A 25,112-nucleotide genomic window follows, 5' to 3' on the forward strand; every position below is an offset into this window, starting at 1 on the left:
ACATTAAACAACAAACAAAAATACATGTTGATCTTTAAATTTGTATAATATATGTAACTATGCATAAGGGAGACCAAATGTATTATAACTGCATTAAGGAGACCAACTACTTTCTACATGTAAATCAGTATTCAAAACTTGAGATTTTATAATAACCTAGCAATTAATTTTCATTTTTTCCAAAATGTTTATCTCAATGCGATAGTGCAGTAATTTACTTTAAATTGTTTGTATTTAGATGACCTTAATCAATTTATCTCAGCCAGAATTAAAACAAAAAAAAGCTAATCACACAAGTGGGCAAACACATGAACAGAAAGATGGATATGATGATTCCTATGTACATGTATACACGCATGCTTATAATCAAACAATACACACTGGTATCAAATTTCAATTCAATATATGCAACCTCTGTGAAGAAAATTTAGCAAAACTAGTGACGGACCAGGGCTCTCGATTCTCTAAAATTGGGGCCGTTCAACGAACCTCGTTCCCAATGCAAAAAAGGTACCTTTTTCCCAAAAGAAAGGTGTAAATTTCCCAATTTCCATCCAGAGTAAAATATTAATTAAAAAATAAAAGTCCATCAAACCTAATCGCAAAAAAAAAAAAACAAACAAACAAACAAAACACATTTGCAAATGAAAGTGAAACTGTACTACTATTTTATTAGTTTGCGCAAAATGCATTCGTAAACTGGTTCGGGGAACCAGGTTATGGTTTTTACAAAAATGTATACAACTATGAGTGCAGAGTATCTTGTTATGTAGTTTCGACAAAAACCAGCATTTAATTGGGTTTCAAAAATAGACATTTCATTTAAACATTAGTAAGCTGCACCTAGAAACAAACCCGCGCTTCAGCATGTTCAGTCTCGTGCTGTATTGGTAAGCAAAGTTGCCCATGTGATCAAGGAAATTCGGGACTATGTGACTAGCGACTGTCACGCAGTAAGACATATAACCGCAATATCAACACTCAAAGATAGTAATGACAAAACTTTCATAAATTACGTACCCATTTTGTTCTGTTTAACTGTTTATTCAAACCTGAGTTAGCATTGATGATAAAATGCTAGAAATGCAAAATTTGAGGATTTTTTTATAAAAATGAATTTGTGTTATCCAACTTTTCCCAAAATGACGATAATTTTCCCAATTTGAACGGCCCCGGCCCCAGTCCCAAAAAGTGGTGTGAGAGGCCTGTGGACTACCAAACCTACCAACAGCATAGCAGCAAAGCAATATGTCTTCCCTTTTTTGAAAGGGATGCAAGCATAATTATAAGTGTACTTTTAATTGAATTAAAAACAAAATTACCCTTTGTCAGAATATAGATTAGCAGGAAGGCTGTTTTTCCTCATTTTTTCCATGTTAAATTCAGACTGTTCTTCGAAAGAATCTGGCATACACCCCTGCAAAAGTAAACAAGGAAGATAATAAAGAGCTCCTAAATCAACTGCACATTTTCTTAAAAGAGAACAGAGATAAGTTGTTTAAATGACCAGGACTACATACACAGAGATTAATCCCTACCTCAAAAACAGACTGCCATGGGCAGTCAGTAATTTCCTACTCTGATATGAGATGCTTAACATACTAATCGTCCAAAATCAACAATTTAATGCTTAAAGGCAGAGATTTTAAGCACCGCCTTCAAAAATACCTGGTCTGGGTAGCCCTGTCAATCAAGCGCGTGAAAGTCCATCATTGGATGCTGGAACTTGATTGTTATTTACTTACTGGTCTCTGTGTATACCCTGTACACCTTGTTTGGGACTCGTGGTGACCCTCTAATTAACTTTTGATCCTTTGATTTTTACTGAACATGGTATACAGAAACTGTATTATTACTATGAAAATTTTATATTGATAATATATGAATTAAATATACCTTTAGTATTATAATATAATATGCATTTAACAAAAATTATCCTTTAGCACATAAAACTTTTTTTGAAATTGAAATTTCGATATTAATTTTAATATGCTAAATGGTAAACCTAAAGTGGAGATATATTTCAATACCCTAGTTAATTACATGCTTTATTACATGAACTAAATCTAAGAAGGAATTAAATAACAAAGAAACAAACAAAAATACACGCCAGTTTTTAAATTTATATTGTATACATAAGGGAGACCAAATGTAATTTTACTGAATTTAAGAGACCAACTTCAATCTACACGTAAATCAGTATTCAAAACTTGAGATTTTTGTATTCGCATGAAGTAGAATATATGCCAAATCTTATGCGTGAAAAGAAAAAAACACTTGCTGTGGCCTTCAACTCGACCCTCAGATATATCGACAACATGTTGACAATTAACATTGGTAGTTTCCATTCCTACTTCAATACGATATATTCAGGAGAGCTTGAGATAAAAGATACCACAGACTCTGGCACATCTGTTTCTTACTTGGATATTTTACTTGAAAAAGATGTAAATCACTGTTAATGGTAACCTAACAACCTAGTTATATGATAAACGTGACGACTTTTGTATCGTCAACTTCCCTTAATTATGAAGCAATATATCTTCATCACCTGCATACGGAGTGTATGTACAGTGAAAACTGTCTAATCCGACACCTGAATAATCCGATACACTGTGAATTCCGATGTTAAATTCTTTTCCATTTGAGTAATTTCCTTGTTTTTAACACTGTGCAATCTGACACTCTGTCTATTCCGACACAATATTGCTCTCCCCGTGCATGTCAGATTAGACAGGTTTCTCTGTATCTCAGTTGATTTGATATGCAAGAGCATGCTCTACATACAAACAATTTCTAAAAAGAAGTAAATTATTGACAAGCAAGTTCAAGTTGATGAAACAAGAATATCAGCAGTCTTGTTTAAAGTCATCATTTTGTAAGTTCTATGGTCGATACAATGGACCTTGTCAGCAAATACAATTTAACATTGAGTCAAATGCTGACTGACGCTTTTCATACCAATTGTTAGTCCATTTTTTATACATTGAATTGATGACAAATTTTCCATTATTTCCCGATTATGACAAGGAGTACACGGCGGGTGTGACTAGTCAGCAGGGGATGCTCATTCCTCCATGGCACCTGATCTCACCTCTGATGTTTCGTCGGTCCGTGTTTGCTCTGCTCCTATTTAATATTGCTTACGGACTTCAATATTGAATACTGTTCGTTATCTCCATATCCTTATTTTATTACTCTAGTAAGTTTTACACTGTATGCTTTGTTAAATAAACTAAATATTAGAGGGACATTAAACAGGTCGAGGAAACTACCTTATATGGATATTGTCGCGATTGCGCACAGAGGTTCTCACAGCAAACAATAGTCCAATCCAGTGAATGAGCCGAAAAGCATGATAGTCTGCTACATGTTTATTTTTACTAACAAACACATGGGTCAGGGAAATTTAGGATGCGATTTCAAACGACTACAGGAGAGTCAGCAAACAATTTTTTTGAAATGTGTTATGAAAAATACGTAGATTGGGTACTAATTAAGATTCCCCATGGTGACATTAACAAATAAAGTAAGTTTTCCTTGTTAAATAGTACTTTGAAATACCCCTCTACTGCTCACAGTCTTCACATTGATAAGTTTTTTAACTTGATAATCATTAATTTGCTATGTTACTGGTTAAATTTATTCAGTTGTTGCTCAGTTATTTGTAACTAGAAATTAAAAGTTGCATTTTATAAACAAAAAAGAATTCTTAAGTTGCATTTTTTTATTATTTACCTGTAAGTTATATAAACCCTCATGCACATTGATCACAGAACGTGAGTAGCATATAATTTGAAGTTGTATACGTTGGAAACATTGACAATACGTAAGCACACCTCAGAGTTGATTGTTTTTGGACCAAGGAATAGTCACGTAAAATGACTTTTCACTGACAGCATAACACAGGGAAAGCTGTCAACAAACGGACTTTTACAATGGAGTGGAGAAAACCCTAATTTTTACCATTGTAAATCATTTGTATATAAATGTGAGCATGTAATTAGTAGATAATGATATTCATATTGTATTAAGTGTGTAAAATGCTTGGGAAAATGCATCACGTTTTTCCAAGAGCAATTTAAAAAACTGGCCTTTTAGAAACACACTTGTAATATTTTTGTAGTAAACCATAATGCAACTCATTGAGCTGATTGGTCGATTTGTCAGTCACGTTGGTTCCTCACTAAACATGTAAATTTATTCCGACTTCACAGAAAATAGTTTCCTCGACCTGTTAAACAACTAACAAAAATACATGTTGATCTTTAAATTTATATAATATACTGTATGCATAAGGGAGACCAATTGTATTATAACTGCATTTAGGAGACCAACTACTATCTACATGTAAATCACTTTATCAGTATTCAAAACTTGAGATTTTAATACCCTAGTAAGTTATATGTTTGTTAAATGAACTAAATCTAACAAGAACATTAAACTTCCCGTGAGGATCCGGGTTAGAATAGGTCCTCAGTACCCCCTTGCTTGTTGTAAAAGGTGACTAAATGGGGCGGTCCTTTGGATGAGACCGTATAAACCGAGGCCCCATGTTACAGCAGGTGTGGCACGATAAAGATCCCTCCCTGCTCAATGGCCCTGAGTGCCAAGCATAAGCCCAAATTTGCAGCCCTTCACCGGCAATGGTGACGTCTCCATATCAGTGAAATATTCTGGAGAGGGACGTTAAACAGTATACAATCAATCAATAAACAACAAATAAAAATACATGTAGATCTTTAAATTTATATAATATAATGTGTGCATAAGGGAGACCAAATGTATTATAACTGCATTAAGGAGACCAACTATTATCTACATGTAAATCAGCATTCAAAACTTGAGATTTTATAATACCCTAGTAATAAAGCTACATCTTTTCCAAAATGTCCATCCTAATACAATAGTAATTTACTTTAAATAGTTTGTATTCAGATGACCTTAATCAATTTATCTCAGCCATAATTAGAACAAAAAAGCTAATCACCCAAGTGGGCAAACACATAAACAAAGAGATGGACATGATGATTCCTATGCATTTATTAACCCATGCTTATAATCAAACAATATACGAGGGGTGATCAAAAAGTTTGCGAACTAATTGAATAACTTCCATAAAAGAAACAATATTTGGTTTCAATGTTGATTATATTTTAAATTATTCCTCTCCGATTTTAATGCACATCAACCACCATTCTACACATGCACGAATTACGTGATATTGGCGGTCATGTGACCCCCTCCGTAGCGTTCTGTCACAAAAATTGAAAGATTTTTCCGAGTTTTATATTTCTTTCCATGTGAGTAAATTTTTATAACAATAACAGTTAATTTGTTAGAAATGGTCAAATCTCGGCAACAGAATGGGTGGATAAGAATATCCTTTCAAAAAATAAACCATTAAAACACAAATCTTCTGTCTCTGGAGAGACCTTTATTCAAGGTGAATAGAGAATGGGTGCATCCTTTTTGTCATATCTAATATGTTTAAAATCCAAAGTAAACGATATCTTAGGTATTTAATAATTATATTATTCTTCAAATATTCAACTATTTTTCAAAGTGTAAATTGGAGGTCTTTGATAGCAAATTGCTTAATTAAAATCACATATCTTTTCAAACTTGCTTTGACTGGACAAGATCACAAGTGTCATTTTTAACCTTCTGCCTTCCTTCACTTAAACGATCAATCCAATCACGCAGCACTGTTAAGGCTAGAAAAAGGGGGCGGGGCCTAATTTATTCGGGAAAAGTTTACTGTGACGTCACACAAAAATATGACTTTTATGCATTTCATCATATTAACCGAAAATGAAATAATTTGCAACTTTAAACTGTATTAGCATAATAAACAACAATAAAACTTACCAATGCATTAACAAAAGTCGCTAGTTAAATCCCATACAGCTGGTTTTAAACAAATCACTGATCTCGATAAACTTGTCAATCATGACGTCATTTTGGTAAAAATGACGTATTTCATGTACTGTGAAAGGCAGATTTGGGAATTTTTTAACAATGAAAAATGCGTTTTATTATAAAACGTAATATTATTTACAGGTTTTAATAGGCTAATAATACCAATGTTTATCCTTTGTTAAGTGCGATTATTCATCAACTATCGAGAGAATGTATTTAAATAATTCTGTCGTGTTTTAATGTTCAGGTTAGGTATATTTTACATTGAGGTGCCTCATAAAATCGCTTTTTCGCAAGGGCATACACTAAATAAATCTTGACCATTTTTTGAATATAAATAAAGGATATGTTCCTTAACTTGAAAAGTGCTGCTGCTTTCTTTAAATCGAGAGCATGACTTTATAAGTACACAAAATATTTGGTAAAAGTCAAACATATTCCGACATCAGCCTATTTACTTGAAATTATAACTATTAAAACGCGAATTTTATTCAAAGCAGCAGCACTTTCCAGAAAGTACAAGCTATGCAGAAACAATTAATAGTTTGAATTTTTAATTTCAACTAGGGTATTCCCTTGCGATATTGAAATTTGTTCATGACCTACATTCCTTGTACCTACTATGCATTCATCACGTGACTGTCCATCGATGGGACCAAACTCCATACAGTACAGAGTAGGTTATACTATGCTATTTCCATAAGTATTTAAGTTCTGTGGTAATAGTGCAGCTGAATAAAAATAAATTCAGTTCTAAAAACAATTCCCGTTTTTACACTTCTATTTTCCGTTGATTTCTCGTAGTAAGCCTTAACAGTGCTGCGCATTAATCAAATTTATAGAACCCAATTTATCTTAATAAGCTGTGTACAAATTATTATATGATACTGCAGAGGGATTTCTAAGATATACGATAAATTGTACAGTTGTTTGTTGAACGAGTTCGACTGAGACAACCATTAATCGTCACAAGTGACCTATATCGTGACGTTATTTGCACATTGTGACATCACAAACAAGGAGAAAAACTTTATTCAGCATATGCTATTTATAGACCTTGTGTATGGCTATGTGCTTAAGAATTTTCATTCTAATCTGAATTGTGGTTTTGTAGATATAGAGATAGTTCGCGAACTTTTTGATCACCCCTCGTACACCAGTACCAAATTTCAATTCAATATGTGCAACCTCTGCGAAGGAAATGAACTAGTGGTGGACTATAAAACCGACCAACAGACAGCAGCAAAGCAATATGCCCTCCCTTTCTATGAAGGGGTGGGGGAGCATAATCATATGTGCACTTCTAATTGAATTAAACAAAATTACCCTTTGTCAGAATATAGATTTGTAAGCAGGAAGGCTGTTTTTCCTCATTTTTTCCATGTTAGATTCAGACTGTTCTTCAAAACATTCTGGCATACACCCCTGTAAAAGTAAACAGTGCATGTAATAAAGAGCTTCTAAATCAACTGCATATTTTTTTTTTAAAAGATCCACTCTAATATAATGTAATTTACATTTCAGTAAAATGATCAAGAAATCAATTGTAAGCTTTGCCAAGCTATTGGTCAAGAGCTGAGGCCTAAAATGCAAGTAAATCTAGTGCGTCTGTCTTTGTATCTGATTCTAAGGAGACCTAATATGCATGTACAGTAAATCTTGTCCTGCTATCTTTGTGTTTGACGTCAGTGGCCTTGTTTAATTTTAATCTACTAGTGTACATTTTAAAAATCTAAACTTTTAATTTTATTTAACAATGAAATGAAAATATAAGTTATCACTGACTAGTTAATAGAGTATGCAAGGGGCATTAAGGATAGTTGGAAATGTGGGATAAATTCTGCATCATAGTTTGCCTATCATGCAAATTATCCCACGTTCCCAACTCTCATTGATGCCCTGGCATACTCTACTAACTAGACTGTGATTCCTTAAATAAATCAATACATCTGTGACATTGCAATACCGTATAAGTACAATTCTTAGCGAGGATTTAATTTTGGCATTATTGGCGAGGGATCTGACAGCGCTAAAATTTAATATCGCTAAAAATTAATTGCGTATTATTTGTAATAGGTTCTTTGGTTAGCATTTTAAAATGGCTAAAATTACTTCTCGCTAAATATAAGAGAGCTGCATCTCGCTAAAATTTCCACTTAAATGGTATCATAGTAATTTACATGTTTAGTTTCATGAAATGAATCTATTTAATAGCATGTGTTTAGGCAATATGTGATTTGTTGGATGTACTCCGACTGACCAGTCAAATTAAATCACCCCTTCCCAATCATTTTTTTCAGCAATTTAAATATTTAATTTCTTTTCCTTCTATTCCACAGTATACAAAGTATAATTTTTCTAGGGTGATTTTTGATTAAAAATTTTTTTAGCAATAAATATAAAATTACGAGGGTTGTTCGAAATGTGGACAACTGTCATATCTTTTTTATTTGACGTCATATGTTATCCAAATTTGGTAGAAATATTTTAACAATAAATCCAAATGATATGTATTAATTTTGACAAAATATTACGATTGATTAAAGACTTATCCAGATTTTAAAAATGCAGAAATCGGATCGTGGAGCAGGTCAAAATTTAGTCAGTTACAGATAATACATAAATAATGTCTATAGTCATATTTTCTGTCAAATGGAGGAAAAACGAAAAACTACCTAGAAATTCAAATTAAGAATTGATTCATTGATACGTGTACCAAATTATGGTTTTATATTTTGCTTTGTTGAAAAGGAAATCAACTTGAGAAGACAAGTTGTCCTTATCAAAAACGACAAAAATGATGACGTTTTAGAACGTCACGGGGCAGCAGGTACCGAAGCAATTTTGTGTTTTTCTCAAGAAAAATCCTGAATAAACTCTAAAAATGTTGAAGGAATCAAGAAAATAAGTCACAAGCAAGTTGTGCATGTGTGTACATATATTACAGGCAATATTTGAGTGACAGGGACTCTGTATCGGATGAGGATGACCTGTGAAGAAACGGTTTTACTGTAAACATCTGAACAAAACTTTAAAAATTGAAACGTAAATGAAAGACAAATGCGCTTCAGAGTTGCTTATCCTGAGAAAGCAGAGTTAAGTACTAAAAGAAATTAAAACATTTACAAAGGAAATTATACAGAGAGATTAATTCTTAAAAAAATAAATGTCAAGTATTAGAAAAATAATTTAATGAATGGGAATTAGAATATTCTGTGTGAAATGAATAGGTATAGTATCTTTTATAAATTCTCGACGCTATGTGTTGACGTTACATTGCCGTTATGTGTGCTCCGCGGGTACTAAACATGTTGATTTTAAAATGAAGTAAATTGATTTCTGTTAGATCGAATAAAATGAAACTTCACACATCAACAAAACAAATATTTTTACATATTATAATGTGCTTGTTTTGAATTTCCGGTGAGTAATATAACGAAGATGGATATCTTCCACGAACATTTCGAACAACCCTCGTACATATATGGTCTGTGATTTTTATGACAGCTATCATTTTGTCCAAGTAAAACAAATAAGGCTACATAAAATTGAAATTCTGGTTCTCGGGCCCGCATGCATCTGTTTTGAGGTAGCCACATTGCTAATTTTATTGAATTTTTGATAAAATGAAAAGCTGGTATTGCAGAGACCAATCCAGAAAAAAAAACTGTCCTCATTCTTTTCGTAGATTAGTATTCAAATATCTCTTCCGGTAGCCATTTTCAAAGAGATTTTGGCTACTTGTGTACATCAAACAGAATATTTTTAATAATGGCCTTACCTTTGTCCAATGACCAATGAGCATTAGCACTGATTTTTCCTGTTCTTTCCTAATTGAATCAACCAGGCCACTCTGTAAAGTGCATATTTGTACTGTGTACAGGCGAATGAACAATATTTCTATACTATATACATTCGTCATTTAAGGCCATAATAAAAATATTCCTAGATTCTCATCCCGGCCCCAATTGATTCTATACCCCTGCCTCGATTTTTTAAATTTCTGTTTTTCTTCGTCTTAATTCTGATCGGGATAAAGTATTCATCTACCATTCTACTTTCGTTTTAAGTCCCGCGAAAGTCGATATGATTTTGACACCTGAAAAGATGGTAATTGCTGTAATACATGTGTATATATTTTAAACAAGGGTCATCAGTTGAAAAAGATTGGTGATGATGTGAAGTAAGAAATAATTGAACCTTCACTATGACTTTTATTCGGGTATTGTAGATAAAATTACACCAATTGACCAGGTCAATAAAAAATCTGCAAATTGAAAAAATATAAAATAAAAGCCGCCCGCCCGCCTTGATTTTTAAAAAATTTCGGATGAGAATCTAGCAATTTATTTATTATGGCCTAACTTTAAATTTATTTTTTTTTCAAAATTCATTATTTATCATGTTTATAGTGTTATTCTATTATCAAAATAAAAAAAACTATACTGTATATACTGGCTTTTAATGTGGTGTATTTTTTCAGGTTATTTCAAGTTTTGAAGGGATTTGGTATTTACCTGCTTATACAGTCCAGTCCAATACGAAAAATCGTAATATTACAGAATATCGTAATATTATTCTTATATTACTATTTTTCGTAATATAGTTAAATTACGAAAACTCGTAATATAGCATGTTGTGAGAGACTATGTTACGAGTTTTCGTAATGTAAGACAAAATTAAGCATTTAAAGAAACTGAATGATGTTAAGCAAAGTATGACGTCAGAAATACATTATGCCAAAATGGTACTAGTATCACGTGGTCATTTTGGTCAGTGACGCCTATCGAAAAGTATGAAAACGCAAGAAGAAAGTAACAATAGTAATGGGTGAGTGAAAGTTTTGTATTATTATTCTTATATAAGAATTTTCCCAGGGATGGGAACAATTTTCCATAAAACTTCAATGTATCCTAAAACTTGTCATAGTGTTCTATAATCCCCGAATTCCCTATATTTTTCCCGAAGTCTACCCTAAAAATCAGACCCTCATCTCCAACAACGAGATGTTACGGGATATAACTTGTACAACTTTCACTAGGCTCTGACTCTGCATGCTCTTGGATCAAATGCATCAAAACAAAGAAAATGCATGCATATCCACGATGATTTGATGAAACCAGAGACGTATAATCTCTCATGAAACATAACAAGCAGATTGTATCAGAAAAAAGGGAAGTAAATCTTAGAAGGGTTAGAAATTGCTTATATTACGAATTTTAGTAATATTACGATTTTTCGTATTGGACTGGACTGTTATAAGTTGGTGCAACTTTTTGACAGAATACATTAACCATTTGAGATCAATGCTCTGATGTTTAACTTGGATTGGACATACTTACCTTTTTATGTTTTGCTTATAAGTTTGATATAGAGTTCTGGACCAGAATTTAAATCCCTTCAAAATACTTATGAGCATGATCATAAGCGAGTATATACATTAACTGCTTTATACATGCATTAGGTGGACCAAATGCATTTTTGCAATATTACAAAAGACCATTGCAGCAAATGAAATCAATGTATGAATTGTATTCAAAACTATAGGTGTACTAATTGTCTAAAGTACAGGATATTTACATACGTATACCCACATGCCTAAATGTAACAACATGTAGTTTCAAAATTAATAATTTCAAATACCGTATAAGTGGAAATTTTAGCAAGACGCAAATTTAGCGATTTCTACCTGAAATCTGGTATTTCATTTTTAGCGAGAAGTAATTTTACCGATTTTGAAATGCTTACTAAACAAGGTATTACAAATAATACACAATTTATTTTTAGCGAAATTCAATTTTAGCGATATCAGCACCCTCGCTAATAATGCCAAAATTAAATCCTCGCTAAAAATTCTACTTATACGGAAAGTTTAAATTAAAGGGTTTAAAAAAATTTAAAAATAAGTCAAAATATTTTTGCTTTCTAAATATGGATAAGAAATGTCTACATGTAAATCAATCTAATCAAAATTATATGTTCCGAATCTGCTACCGCTTCTCAAACATCTAACAATATCTCATTCGGGTCACGTCAGAGTGACCTTTCGATTATGAATGCACATAAAAAATTTGACCAATCAGATTCAAGCTTCAGTAAACAATTCTAAAATAAGTTCCACAGCTATATATCATAATTGATACTGTCTTACGTTAAATTCAAGTAATTTCAATATAAATTCAATGTATATTTCACCAGTCTAGCATCCTTAAGTGAATAATGCAAATGAAAAAGCACAAACTATACAAGATATCCCGCATGTCACATTCATAAATAGCACAGCTTATGCAATGCATATTTTGTTTACTACGAAACTCCTCGTAATACGTATCATAATAACACAAGGAGTGCAACGCATTTTAGGTCACCTGGGAACCCCTGGCTTAATATCAAGGCTGTTGCACAATTAATCTTCAATCGAAAATCATAAAACACAAACCAATCTTTTTGGTAGGGACCATTCTTTATGGCTCTTAATGCATGATTTCAAATGCATGTTTTACAGCAGCAGCGGTGACATTTCTCCACAACTTCGCTCAAATATCCGTTGTCCGCGACGCCATGACGTGACGTCACGGGCGCATCCATTTACCCAAAAAGTAACAAAACTGCCTGAGATGCTAATCTAGATGATTGAGGTTGTATGCGAAAAGAAACCAGAGACAAGTTAGTAGACATTCAAGAAAATTTAAAATGGGGAGGTACAAGTACTTGTACTCGTTTCTAAATAATATCCTAATCTCTAGTTAATCGAATATGATTGTTTATTTTTTTTCTTTTTGGGTAAGTGGACCACCCATGATGTCACGTCATGGCGTCGCGGACAACCGTTGCACTCCTTGTGTTATTATTATAGGTATTACGTATTTTTTTTATTTACCGAAAATTTCGGCAAAATTGATAGGTTCGCGAACTCCTGTGATCATAAATTGCACTTTCATTTTCAAACTGTTGTTAGGTTACTGGTATGACTACATTGTTTGTTCATTCTTGTTCACACAATTTATAAAAGAGTATATTAGCAAAAGTAATTATCAATTTACCTTTCTTGGAATAAAGACATGTTGACCCTGGAGCTAAGATTTCCTCTCTTTCCACTTGGGTCCACAAAATTCTATCATAGACCCTGCAAATAGACATTAGGTATTTAATGGAAATAAAAAAAAAAATGGAATTAAGATCCATATATTTCTAACATGTCTAATGACTGACATAATGCAAATTCAAAGTAAAATAATAATATATATGTTTTAATTATAACTTAAGCAGACCAATTGCATTATAACATCCTTCAGGAGACCAACTTTAATCAACGTTTGAGAACTATTTGCAAGAACAATAAATTTGTTTATTATACCTCCGTAAATTTGTTCAGTATAAAAACATGACGAATAAACATGCTATCTTTTCCAAACAGCCCCTACTGTGAAATAGTTTTTGTGCTATCTGCCCATGGTGAAATAGTCATCAAACTATTCACCGGCAGCATTCTGTTTCCCTCGCTTTTCATCTCGGAAAACTTCTGGTTTTATACGGATTGTGACGCGTACATATTATGACGTAACAAAAGTTAAGTCAGCATTGGTATAATATGGAATATCATAATTAAGGACTCCCAAAAGTTAACAAAAGTTAAGTCAGCATCGGTATAATAAAACACCTATCTACTGGCTATGAGGACAATAGCAAGTTTATCGTCCCCCTAGACAGCAAACTATTTCCATGATTTCCCGAGGCGCAAGTCTTGGGGAACGATAAACTTGCTATTGTCCTCATAGCCAGTAAATAGGTGTATGCTATTTTACAGTATTAAATATGAATATCATTTGACATTTGATGAAAGTATAAGTGAAAAATTGGAATTACATTTTTTATGTTTAAGTTTTAAGTACCGCGATATAATGAGACACCAGTATACATGTATTGTCTACTGATAGTCCGAAATTTCTAAATAAAAAGAGATCGCTATAAATCTATATAACAGTAAAGTTACTTAAGGAATCACTGTCTAGTTTTGAGGGTATGCCAGGGCATCAACAATAGTGGGAAACATGAGATAATTTGCATAACAGGCGAAGCCTGTTATGCTAAAATTATCCCATGTTTCCCACTATGGTTGATGTCCCTGGCATACTCAATATACTAGACAGTGATTCTTATATTTCCATTTTTACTTGAAAAAAAAACCATCTTAAAATAAATCGAAATACCGTCTAATTGAGTAGATTTGAAATGCACAAGGCCCCATGACATCAAATTTTACTATTAAAAAATAGTCCCAAAAAAAAAACACGAAACAAATTTATTGATAATTTAGATACTGTAGTGAAATATCAACATTTATAGAATAAACAACAAAAAAATTTTAAATTACGATCAAAGTAATCTTGTTAACTTTAATTATATATGTGACCTAGATTTAGGTTGTCGGAAGCAAGAACATATACAGTCTTCACGAAAACTTTTCAAACTAACTGGCCAGTCGGACCAGTGAACTTTCAAAATATACTAGCCCACCAAAATTTTTACTGGTCCCTTTCATAAAAAAAGAAAATAAATACATTTTCATAACTGTAAATTTATTGCTAGCGCTCTCGAGCGCTAGCAACTACGTTAGTCCAAATTCCTTGAATACGCATGCTCGGCCGCCATGGCCATGCATTCTGGGAAAACTAATTTTCGCTCAACCAGACGCTCGGCTGTCTCCGTAATCTCCGACAAGCATCCTCTGGGTGGTCGGAGATTTACGGAGACAGCCGAGGGTCTGGTTGAAGACTAGGGAAAACTGTGAAAACTACAATAGACCGTACGATAACAATTTCGTTGTATAATGTTGTAGCATGAAATAACTGTTTATTTATTGTGTAGCTTACACTTTAAAGATAACTTCATATTTATAATATTTCAAATTCTGGATTTTTTTGCTGACAGAAAAGCCCGATCGAGTCATCATCTGATTGTTCTAAACAATGACAAGGGATTTTTTTTTAACATCTAAGCACAACCAAAAATAGATTCTAATTTCTGATTGGTCAATTCAGCCAATCTTACAAATTCCAGAAACAGAAGCAAGAATTTACATTAAAAATAACGAATAAATCCACTATTTGTGTTTAAAAATTCTGATGTATATGGCTTTTAACCTAACATATCTTGACAAAGATGACCGAAAGGACCAAGCTACTTCACATGCCTTCCAAACTCTCTGGACTCTTTACACAACATACACTTTGAGTTATTTTCTATATTCCTTTCAACTCCCATTTTTTTTCTAAATTGCCAAGAAATTCTCTTCTTTAAATCAGCTCATACATGCAATGTCTCAATCGGCATCTTCTTCATATTATATAGAACCCCCCCCCCCCTCTCCAGTAAAGGTCACCCACCCCTTGTTTCTATAAAATACGCTTCACAAAACAATAATAACTTTATCTCTCTCCAGCCTCGATAAAAGTTAAAGAATGCAGCAAAATAAATCACTTGATCACGGATCTTCCTTTCTGTGTTTAAAAATTGCTACGGCGCTAGCTCACCTATCTTTTTAAAAGATAAACTTGTACATGTTTACGTACTTCAACTTTTGAAATGCCGCCATTTTTCGCCCTTTGTCGCGTTTCGGTAAGTTGTTCGTTGGAACTTTGCACATTTTACGTACTAGTTAATAATTACTAGCTACTTCCGGTTGTTACGTAATACATCCATGTTATAATAGGGTTATAGTAATAGGATTCAACAACACGAGCTTCTTCGTTTTATTTTATATATTAATGAAATTTACACAAGTAAGTCAGTTGAAATAAATTTTGACTGTATGATTTTTATGATCAACGAGCCCATCGGACTTCTTGAATTTTGATTTTCACTGACCCGACCTCAAAATTCACTGGCCTCGGTCTTCGGACCAGTGAGTTTTCGTGAAGACTGCATATATAGGCACTATGTCACTTCTCCGCCGCCATATTGAATGGAATGTTGCAGTTGATGAAAAGGGAGTTGGTCAGCATGGTCAGGAAACCGATTTGTATGGGTGTTAAAATAACAGAAGAAATTGAGTTGCTTAAGAAGTCAGATGGTAATGACTGAGGGACGATGTCTGTATCAGATGATGGAGTACGTGCAGATCCACGTGGCAATGTCAATTTCTCCACGTGGCTGTTTACCAGGAAGTGTTCTCGGTCTCGCGAGGCCTCGGTGATACAGTGATTGGGAAGGGCTTGTGCCATGCGCCATAGTCGCATTGAAATGAAAAATGGCGCATTAAATCAATCAATCCTGGCGCCAAGATGCGCATTCAATTTTTAGCGATGTTATTTGGAAATATTTTGCGTACGACTTTCTTTCTTGTTTTACTTTCGTTTTTAAATCGGTCAATTTGAAATAACAAATCTCATTGGTTGAAACCTGTCAAAAAGTACTTCCGGTTAAACGAAGCACTTACATGAGTAGACTGGTACCCTGACATTGGTTAACGGGCGCAAGCGCCTTAAAAACCAACGACAGGTAACCACTGCCATTTTATCGCGTCACAGGAAACAGCACTGATGAAAAAATCTATATTTAGACTAGCGTAAATCCAAGTGCTGAAGTAAATAAACTCTTCTCTCTGCACTCTACACTGCTGTTAACAAAGAAAGTAGACGGATTTTAAGCATCTATAAAACCATAAAGAAGTGCTGCCTCAAAAACCATTAAATGTAAAGCGATATCACAGGTCCCATATGCATATACTACCAAAATAATTCAAATCAAGATCTATTGCATGATTAATTTTCCTACATATTTGCCACTGATATGAGAAATAAATCATCGATTTAGTTATAACACTTGTTCTTTATCATTATTTATGTTCTAAAGTTTACGGGGAATGCTTTAACTCGTCTCTCTAACTCCATGTGTTATGGTACATGCACCAGGAATAGGAGGATTACAATGTTTAACACTACGGAACATTTGAAAGTTCCTTGTGACAATATATTGTAAGTTAATGATATACTCAGTTAATAAAGTCCTTACTATGTTGTTTGAACAATTTCATCGTATTCAATTGCTCTATTCATCAAGAAAGATATGCTACAACGTTTTGTTTTCTCTGCTATTTAAATCGTTGGATCCACCTAACATTCTTCTCTGCAAGCATTGATGCCATTTATTTTTGGAATGCGCAGTACTATGCGCGGAGCAAGCAGTGAGTTTTTCCACTGTCATGGCGGCGGAGGTTACCTGTCCTTGTAATTCCTAGCGGCAGCGACTGGAATCAAGGGCAGAGAACCAGTGCTATTACATGAGGTGCAATACTTCATTCATTTGTATGGTAGGGCTGTTCCCTTTCCAAAACTGTCGTAATTTTAACACAAAATACGGGTCAGTTATATTCTAAGCAAGTTCCTTTAAATTTGCTGCATTTCATGCGTTAAAAATCGGATTCGGTTAATTAAAAGTGTGTTTTCTCTTGTATTATTGGTTAGTCACTTTGTTTTTTCTTGAAATGGCCCTTCAAATTATATTGATGGCCCATTCATTTTAGAAATGGCCCATCAAAAATGTTGACAGTTGCGCCATAGTCCCATTGACCATTTTGGCCTTCCCAATCACTGGTGATAGTGGACAGCGTTGCGCTAGTGACTTGCTTTCAAGCCAATTCATTATTTATTTTGTTTGTTGAAAAGAAATATCATATCAAATTATTTAGTTAAACAATTAAACAAAACATCTATTTTTTCTTTAGTATATTTATACGCCAGTGATATACATGCAGGTTGACACCTGACCTTTCAGTAAAAGAGAAATATACATACCACAGGGTATTTCCATGAAATTAACAAGATTCACTTTTGTAGTGTTATCACAGAGAAAACAATTGGAAATGGAAATATATATGGTAAACTAACATAAAACAAGATTACGAGAATTATGTTTACAAGGTCTGTAGGTAATGTAAACAGGTAACATTACATGTAAACACACGCTGGCTGGTGGCAGAGTCACTGCAAATACATGAGCCATATTCATGATATTAGGCCTAACCAACTTAGGCCTATGAAATTTAAAATGTAGTCTCCTAAATATTCATCTGCACACAGGGTATTCCATAAAGATAATAATTTAAAAAGTGTCAATATAAAATAAACAAACCTCAAAGTTGTTTCGAGGCTCTTCGTTCTTCCCTGCAATCCAACATTCTGGTTATCTGTCACTGAAAATGCAGGAAACAAGGCTAGGTTAATTCACTCATGCACATATTTGTTGACTTAATTTAAAAAATACGAAATAAACTTATAAACACATAAAAAAGAAGCAATTATGCTCAGATATTAAAGAAGAACACGATAACCTACATAAAATGAATGCACACGAATCACAATTTATCAATCAATGTTGACAAAACACGTGTGGGAAAAGTCGGGTGAAATCAAGGGACATACTAAAACAAGTCCCACGGGGAAAATAAGTCCCACATGAGTCCCACAGAAAAATAATGAGTCCCACCAGTAAATATGATATTTTATTAATATTTAACAACATATCTTTATAGATAATCATTGTTTTAGATATATTTTGAATAAATTTTGTCGCAAAAAAGGTTTTAGAAGCCGGTTACAATGATTAGTTACAAAAACAAAGAACGATAACTCCTATATCCTCATATAACTCTATAGTGTTTCCTAATCCCAACAAAAATGATAACATTTTAGTAGTTTTTGAAAGCAAAAATTAAAAGATAATATAATTTTATTATAAAATTAATTATATTTTAAAAATGCAAGAAGTTCTAAGATGTATTCTAATGATCATGTAATATGAACAAAGAGCAATAACTCTTACATCTGCCTCAAGTATTGAAGTAACAAGCCATCCAAATTTTAATTTTAAAGATTTTATGAAACTTTCACAATGTTCCTTGGTTTAAATGCCTTCTGTAGCAGTTCTAACGACTAATAAAAAACTACTACCAAAAATAGACATTTTCAATAATTTTTTATATAAATTAACAATTTTACAACATCAAAACTTGGGAAATTCAATGATTTTTTTCAATGCTAGTCTTGTGTAAAGTCAAGCATATGAGAAAGAGATTTTTAGTTAATATATGCAAACTTTCTTTTGAAAAATACGACTATACAGTCCTAGGAAATTAAATAGACCTACAAGTATTGTTTTAAAGATATAGAAAGTGAATTAGTTTACTCATTCATAACACGGTATGAAATTGAAAGTGATTTATATCTGACAACAGTGGTAAACTAGTATTTTAATGATATCTTTAATGATATCTTGATTTTTAAAAAAAAAATTACATTAAACTTTTATAATACTTTTATAATACTTTGTATTTTATAACAATTCAGTGAAATGAGGAATAGTTATGGACTATTAAAGTTTGGCTACTGAAGTCCGTATATAAAATTCGTTCATTAAAAAAAAAAAAATTCTTTCAGATCAAAATTAATTTGAACATCTAAATTCGTTGACTTTTTTTTTTTGGTACATATAATTCATGGTGTAAATCAAATCACTATAAAATTCCAGTTTTATTTTAAAAAATAATATTTTTTGACAAGTTCCATATCCAGGAGTATAACTGGCTTTAACATTAATTGTTAAATAATCTAAATTTTTATCTTTATTTACATGATGATTAATAAACACATTTTTTAATAAAGAAAATAGATAGATATAAACAGTTAATTCTCTGCATGGTATTTGTTCTACAAATTAATACAAAACATCATGGTTGTGCCTTTAATACTATTATTTGGAATCTTTTCATACACGTCAAGAATTTACAATACAGTTTATGCTGACTTAGTCTATTAATTCTAAATCATAATTCTTCATTAATTCAATTTTCAAGGAGTTTTTTTATTTATGAAATCAAATACGAAAATTTTTTATTAATAACCTTATTTGTCATACATAAATAGTAGCTGAAATTTCAATAACTCTACATTTAATTAAATATTTTATTTGAATTCCAAATGGTGTAACCTAGCCCCAGCCTTGTTCAAAAGTTATTGTAATAGGTATACAAACAACAGGGAGATTGAAAGGTGTGAATAACATTCCTCAGGTGTTGTATACAGGTATACCAGGGACGTATCTCTACAGGTGTCTGTGAAATGTGTATATACACAATAAACATGGGTGTCAGGAAAACCTACCAAGTTGTTGTTAAATTACATAAAACCACAGTAAAACTATTTTAGTTTGTAAGAAACAAAGTAATGATATAAAATTATGATAATAAAATAAAACGTAATTTGAGTTGTATAAAATATAATCATGATAATTGGAAGCATATTTTCAAACGAAACTTAAAAATTCAAGTAAAACAGAAGAACATATTAAATTCAGAAATAACACCATATTAAATTAACTTCCTTATTAAAAATATATTTTTACAAAAATTTTTATTTTGTTTTTTTTTTTTAAGAAAAAAGTTAGCTATCAGCAGTAATTAAACATTGTCAATATAGTTCTTGGCCATTGTTTACATTTGAACAGAGTTATCGTTCATGACTGTGGTCTGAAATTTACAATCGTCTATTTAACACACTTAAAACATTTTATCAAAACTTTTTTTGATATATGATCATATAAATATAATATTCTTTCAAAATAACCCTTTATTATATGTATTTATTGGCTCTTTTGCTGTGGGACTCACGTAGGACTCATGTGGGACTTATTTTCTCCGTGGGACTTGTTTTAGTATCAGCGGAAATCAACCGACATAAAAACAAAAACAAACGGTAGATCCGTGTCCGGGCGATTCCAGATGTCGTGAGACGATTAAAACAATACTATCTCCAAGAAGTAACAGTATTTATTACCCACAAACCTGGTTACACACAACAAAGAAGGGCCGGAGAGGAGTCTGGCACAACATCAACATGTCACGTGTTTAGTGGATGTAGTTATAAAAACTTGGCACTTCGAGCCCGATGATATTTATAGAAAAAGGGTACTTGTACCACAACAAAATAAAATAAAATAAGAAATTAATAATTTTGAATTGTTTCTGAAATAACCATAAATGGTTGTAATTTAATTTCTATATCCATTAAAGTATGCATATAATACAAAAATGTACGTCCAAACAATATTTATTGTTTCACTCCCTGTCACATCTTCATAAAGGGGCACCCCGCAAGCATATGCCTAAACTGATATAGGAATAAATTTTAGTTAAAGGAGGGGGGGGGGGGCAAACCCAAACATTTTCAGTTTCATTTCGTGGGGAATGGGGGGAGGGTTAAACCTCAAACGATTGTTTTATTTCTGTCACTGAATTGCTGAAAATAATGCAGGGAACTACATATCGTCGTGTACCCTAAATTCGTCCGTACCCTAAATTCGTCCCCAAACTTCTCGAGACCAGCACGTTTCGAACTTAGTATCGATGACGTCATTTTTAATTGTTATGACTAGTGAACATAATGATACAACTGTTTTAGCAATTATTTTTTTGAATTTGCAGTTTAAACTAGTATTAAACTTAATGAAAATAAAAATACTTAAAATATCTAATTTTTCCTTATGTCCATTTTTTATTGAAAGTGCACACAGCAGTTACGTTCCCCAAAATTACTTCCAGATCAAAAATTCCTTCATTTTATTATTTTATACCTGTCAGTGTATTGAATTACATGCATGGGCTTTTAATTTAAGAATTTAATAAAAAGAAATCAACACTCGAAAATCATAAGGATCCTATACACTTCTTACCTAGGATATTGACGTTACCCGTGTTTGGTTGACGTACTATGCGGCCATGCGAGTATCCCTAATTATTTCAGGGAAAAAAATCTAAGTCATCATTGCAAATGATAGAGTCTCCAAAAATCGAAGATTTTAACACTCACTTTAACTAACAGCTGTGAATGCTTCCAACAATAGAAATTCTGTTGGTACTATAAATTAAAACAATTTATACTGTGCTGCTGATTTTCCCTTCTCTTGTGTGTGTTTTTATATAATCCTGATAATTGAGATTTTTTCTATACAGGAATATGTTATTTAGACGGCAAATAAATAAAACCAAATATATTATATCAAAAATATTTACCATACGTGTATAAGAATTTATTATACCACCACCGTTCAAAAAAAATCAATCTTTCAACATGACCAAGCATTGATGATCACATTGTTTGAAAAGATCTACTTTTGACCTTGTCCAGTCGCAAGTCCTCATCACCCCCCCCCCCCACCCCACCCCTCCCCCATTGCCTGCAAAAAAAAAGTCGGTAAGTAGTCAAGTAATCAAGAAGAAAATATTTTATTTCAACAAACCAAGAATTTATTTTTTTGAATTGTCGATTTATTAAGCCGATCAAAGAAGGTGTATTTTTGTCACAATTTTTACCAGTTTGACAGGTGCAATGTGCATTGAAGCATTACTAATCCTGCGTCTACTGGGGCGAACTTCACGATATAATCAAGTAAACAAGATCTTTTCTGCGAATTCTTTAATTTCTCATCTACTGCAGAGCTAGTAGATGAATTTTTTTCCCCTGTTACGTGAATATTTCACATATTATTATAATACATGTAATTAGGTGATCAATTCAAGTCTACACATTAAATTATAGTTTTCCTATCGTTTTTCATTTCAGATTGTGCCAGACTTGCACTGTTCAAATATTTTGATTTTCTATCGGCTTTTGCCAGTTAGGTCAATGAATTTTGGAAAATCTAAAAATAAAACATTGTTTAAATCGCATATCAGGTAATTTGATGAGCATACATGACATCGTTGACAATGTTAATCCGAAAGCACGTTCATGTTTTTTTTTTTTTCGTTAAAAAAATGGAGTCGGTAATTGCGAAAGCATTTTTAATGTTCTTAAATTGATAAACATTTTTTTTTTTAAACTTTGCCTAGAAGAACTTATTTACAATTTTTATTTTAATGATTTTCCAACCTTTTAAATCACAAATCACGGGAGAACAAATAGACCAATCATATGCGGCCGTTTTATATCTGAAGGACGAAAATAGGGTATGGGTGATATTTTTAAGTGTAAAAGTTTGATTATGTAGAAGAGCTCTAAAAATCTTGTGAAGAGTGGTAAGAAAAGATAAATTTTAACATTTAATTAGCAATTCCATTCTATAACTAGCACTGAAGTTTGTTTATCAATTTGCACGCGCTCGTCGTTACTATGACGTCAAATGTCGTAAGGGGACGATTTATGGGTACACTAGGATACTATAGGCTGAGAAAATGATTTGTTGATTGGATAAAAATACTTAACAAATCACTATATATTCGAAATATCATAATGCTATGAAAAAATGAATTTCTAACACCTTGAAATGTAAACTTTTCGTGTACAGTGTAGGAGTGGAGAGTATACATGGTATAGGCCTACCCAATACGTAGGGGGGTTAGTACAACCAAACACCACATTATCAGTTTCAGGTTGAACGAGGCTACCAACAACAAAAATTGTTGATAAGCAAATAAAAAAAAAAAGATCACGAGGCAAAATAAAAATAGATCATTTAAGACTAGGAGGTAACTGTTATTACATAAAGCTTGAATAGGTGCTTCAGCCTGAGAGTGACTGCTTTTTTCTACAGAACATTCGGCTTTATTTTTAAATTTTGTTTGTGGACTTGCTTAATTTAAAAGAATAAAATACTATGACATCATTTAACTTTATTTCGAATTTCCTTCAGGTTCAAATACAGAACCATAGTTTAATTAAAATCTTACTTTCTTTCTTCAAAGTTTAATTACCCCACGCCCTAGCAATATAATGCATTGCTCTTCTTGTGTATTTTAAAATACAACTTATTACTATAATATTTAAGTTACTTACCGCAATACAACTCTTTCACAACATTCACGGTGTTCAAAGGTCATTCTCTGAAAACTGAAGAGGCATTCCGATGGTATTCGGAACAAATGACGGAAAGCACTTGCTAAGAATTCAGAACTTGGTGCATAAATTTTCATTATTTTTCCTCTTAAGTTTTTTAACATAAAAAATGGAAAAATAAGTTGAAAAAACACTCATTTGAACACATCAAACGGTGAAAAAAAATTATATGCAAGATTTTTCATTTTATTGCATGTTTTCCGTGGTCTGCATAATGCTGAAAAAATATCCTTTGAAATTATACACAGGTAACACATTCTTTTCTTTTTTAGGTAAGATGATAGAAATTAGACAACTTTTAAATGTTAAATCACAGACACAAAGATAACTTTTATTTAATGAAAGACTGTTTATTTACCTAAAACACGTCATTTGCAATACTCATGAGGTCAAAATATAAGGGAGACCAGAAAAGGTCGCCTTAATCCAGCGGTCTCCCTAAGCCAGATAATATATCCTCCGTGGTCTCCCTAAGCAACGTTTCATATATATATATATATATATATATATATATATATATATATATATATATATATATATATATATATATATGAAATTAAAATAATCATTGGATTTTTGATCAGCAAGATATACTTCAGTTTATATTATGTCTTTTAAATATTAAATAGAATACATATATCAGGAGTATATATATAGAGGATATTCAATGTTTTGTAGTTGAATATGGAATTTATTTCACGAGTGGGACAGGATTTCTTGATATTTTCACGAGTGCGAAGCACGAGTGAGAATATAAAAAAAATCATGTCTCACGAGTGAAATAAATTCCATATTCAACTACAAAACATTGAATTTTCTGTTTATTACATTTTTTAAAATAATTCTTTGATATTTCCTTTGCCTCTGTCTTTTTGTAATACAGTCATAAGTTCGTGACGTCATAGTTGAGCGGAGACGTCATAGCTAAGTGAGGTAAGAACACTGTAAACATGGATTTAGCAACATATTTTGGGTAATTTTGACAGTTTTATTCGCTGTCAGAATAGTTTATTTATTTCCATCTATCTTATATTAGGTAAAAGATCATTTTACAGCAATCTTTGTTATTGGAAGGGAAATCGAGAGTTTTCCCGCACTTCTGATATTCGTCAAACTGTGACAGGATATCATTTTGATATCCTTTCACACTGTGACAGGATATCATTTTTATTCAATGTATAAATTACAGTATTTCACGGGTAAAAATGTAATAAATTTTTGTATTGTCTACTCTGTTTCCGAGGTTGAAGACATATAAAAATGTTATAAATTAGTGTCAAGTGTCTAAAGATTAACAATTAC

At 32.4% G+C, this 25,112-nt stretch overlaps 1 long non-coding RNA gene across 4 annotated transcripts; it reads right to left on the reverse strand.

The window, feature by feature from the left end:
• Window positions 1-1,241: 1,241 nt before the first annotated feature.
• On the reverse strand, window positions 1,242-24,275 carry LOC134238392 (uncharacterized). 4 transcript variants are annotated; one of them, XR_009986004.1, is made up of 6 exons: window positions 18,258-18,333; window positions 18,055-18,115; window positions 12,966-13,048; window positions 9,704-9,775; window positions 7,249-7,347; window positions 1,242-1,417 (listed from the first exon to the last, which is right to left on the reverse strand). It is a non-coding gene; the product is annotated as an uncharacterized LOC134238392 (long non-coding RNA). The 4 variants fall into 4 exon arrangements; XR_009986003.1 differs by lacking the exon at window positions 18,258-18,333 and adding an exon at window positions 23,751-24,275 and having other exon boundaries at window positions 1,243-1,417; XR_009986001.1 differs by lacking the exon at window positions 18,258-18,333 and adding an exon at window positions 20,754-21,193 and having other exon boundaries at window positions 1,245-1,417.
• Window positions 24,276-25,112: the final 837 nt, after the last annotated feature.

This window comes from Saccostrea cucullata, unplaced genomic scaffold, assembly GCF_032062105.1.
Source record: "Saccostrea cucullata isolate Sc308-1 unplaced genomic scaffold, CSIRO_AGI_Scuc_v1 ctg5410, whole genome shotgun sequence".
Lineage (NCBI taxonomy): Eukaryota > Metazoa > Mollusca > Bivalvia > Ostreida > Ostreidae > Saccostrea > Saccostrea cuccullata.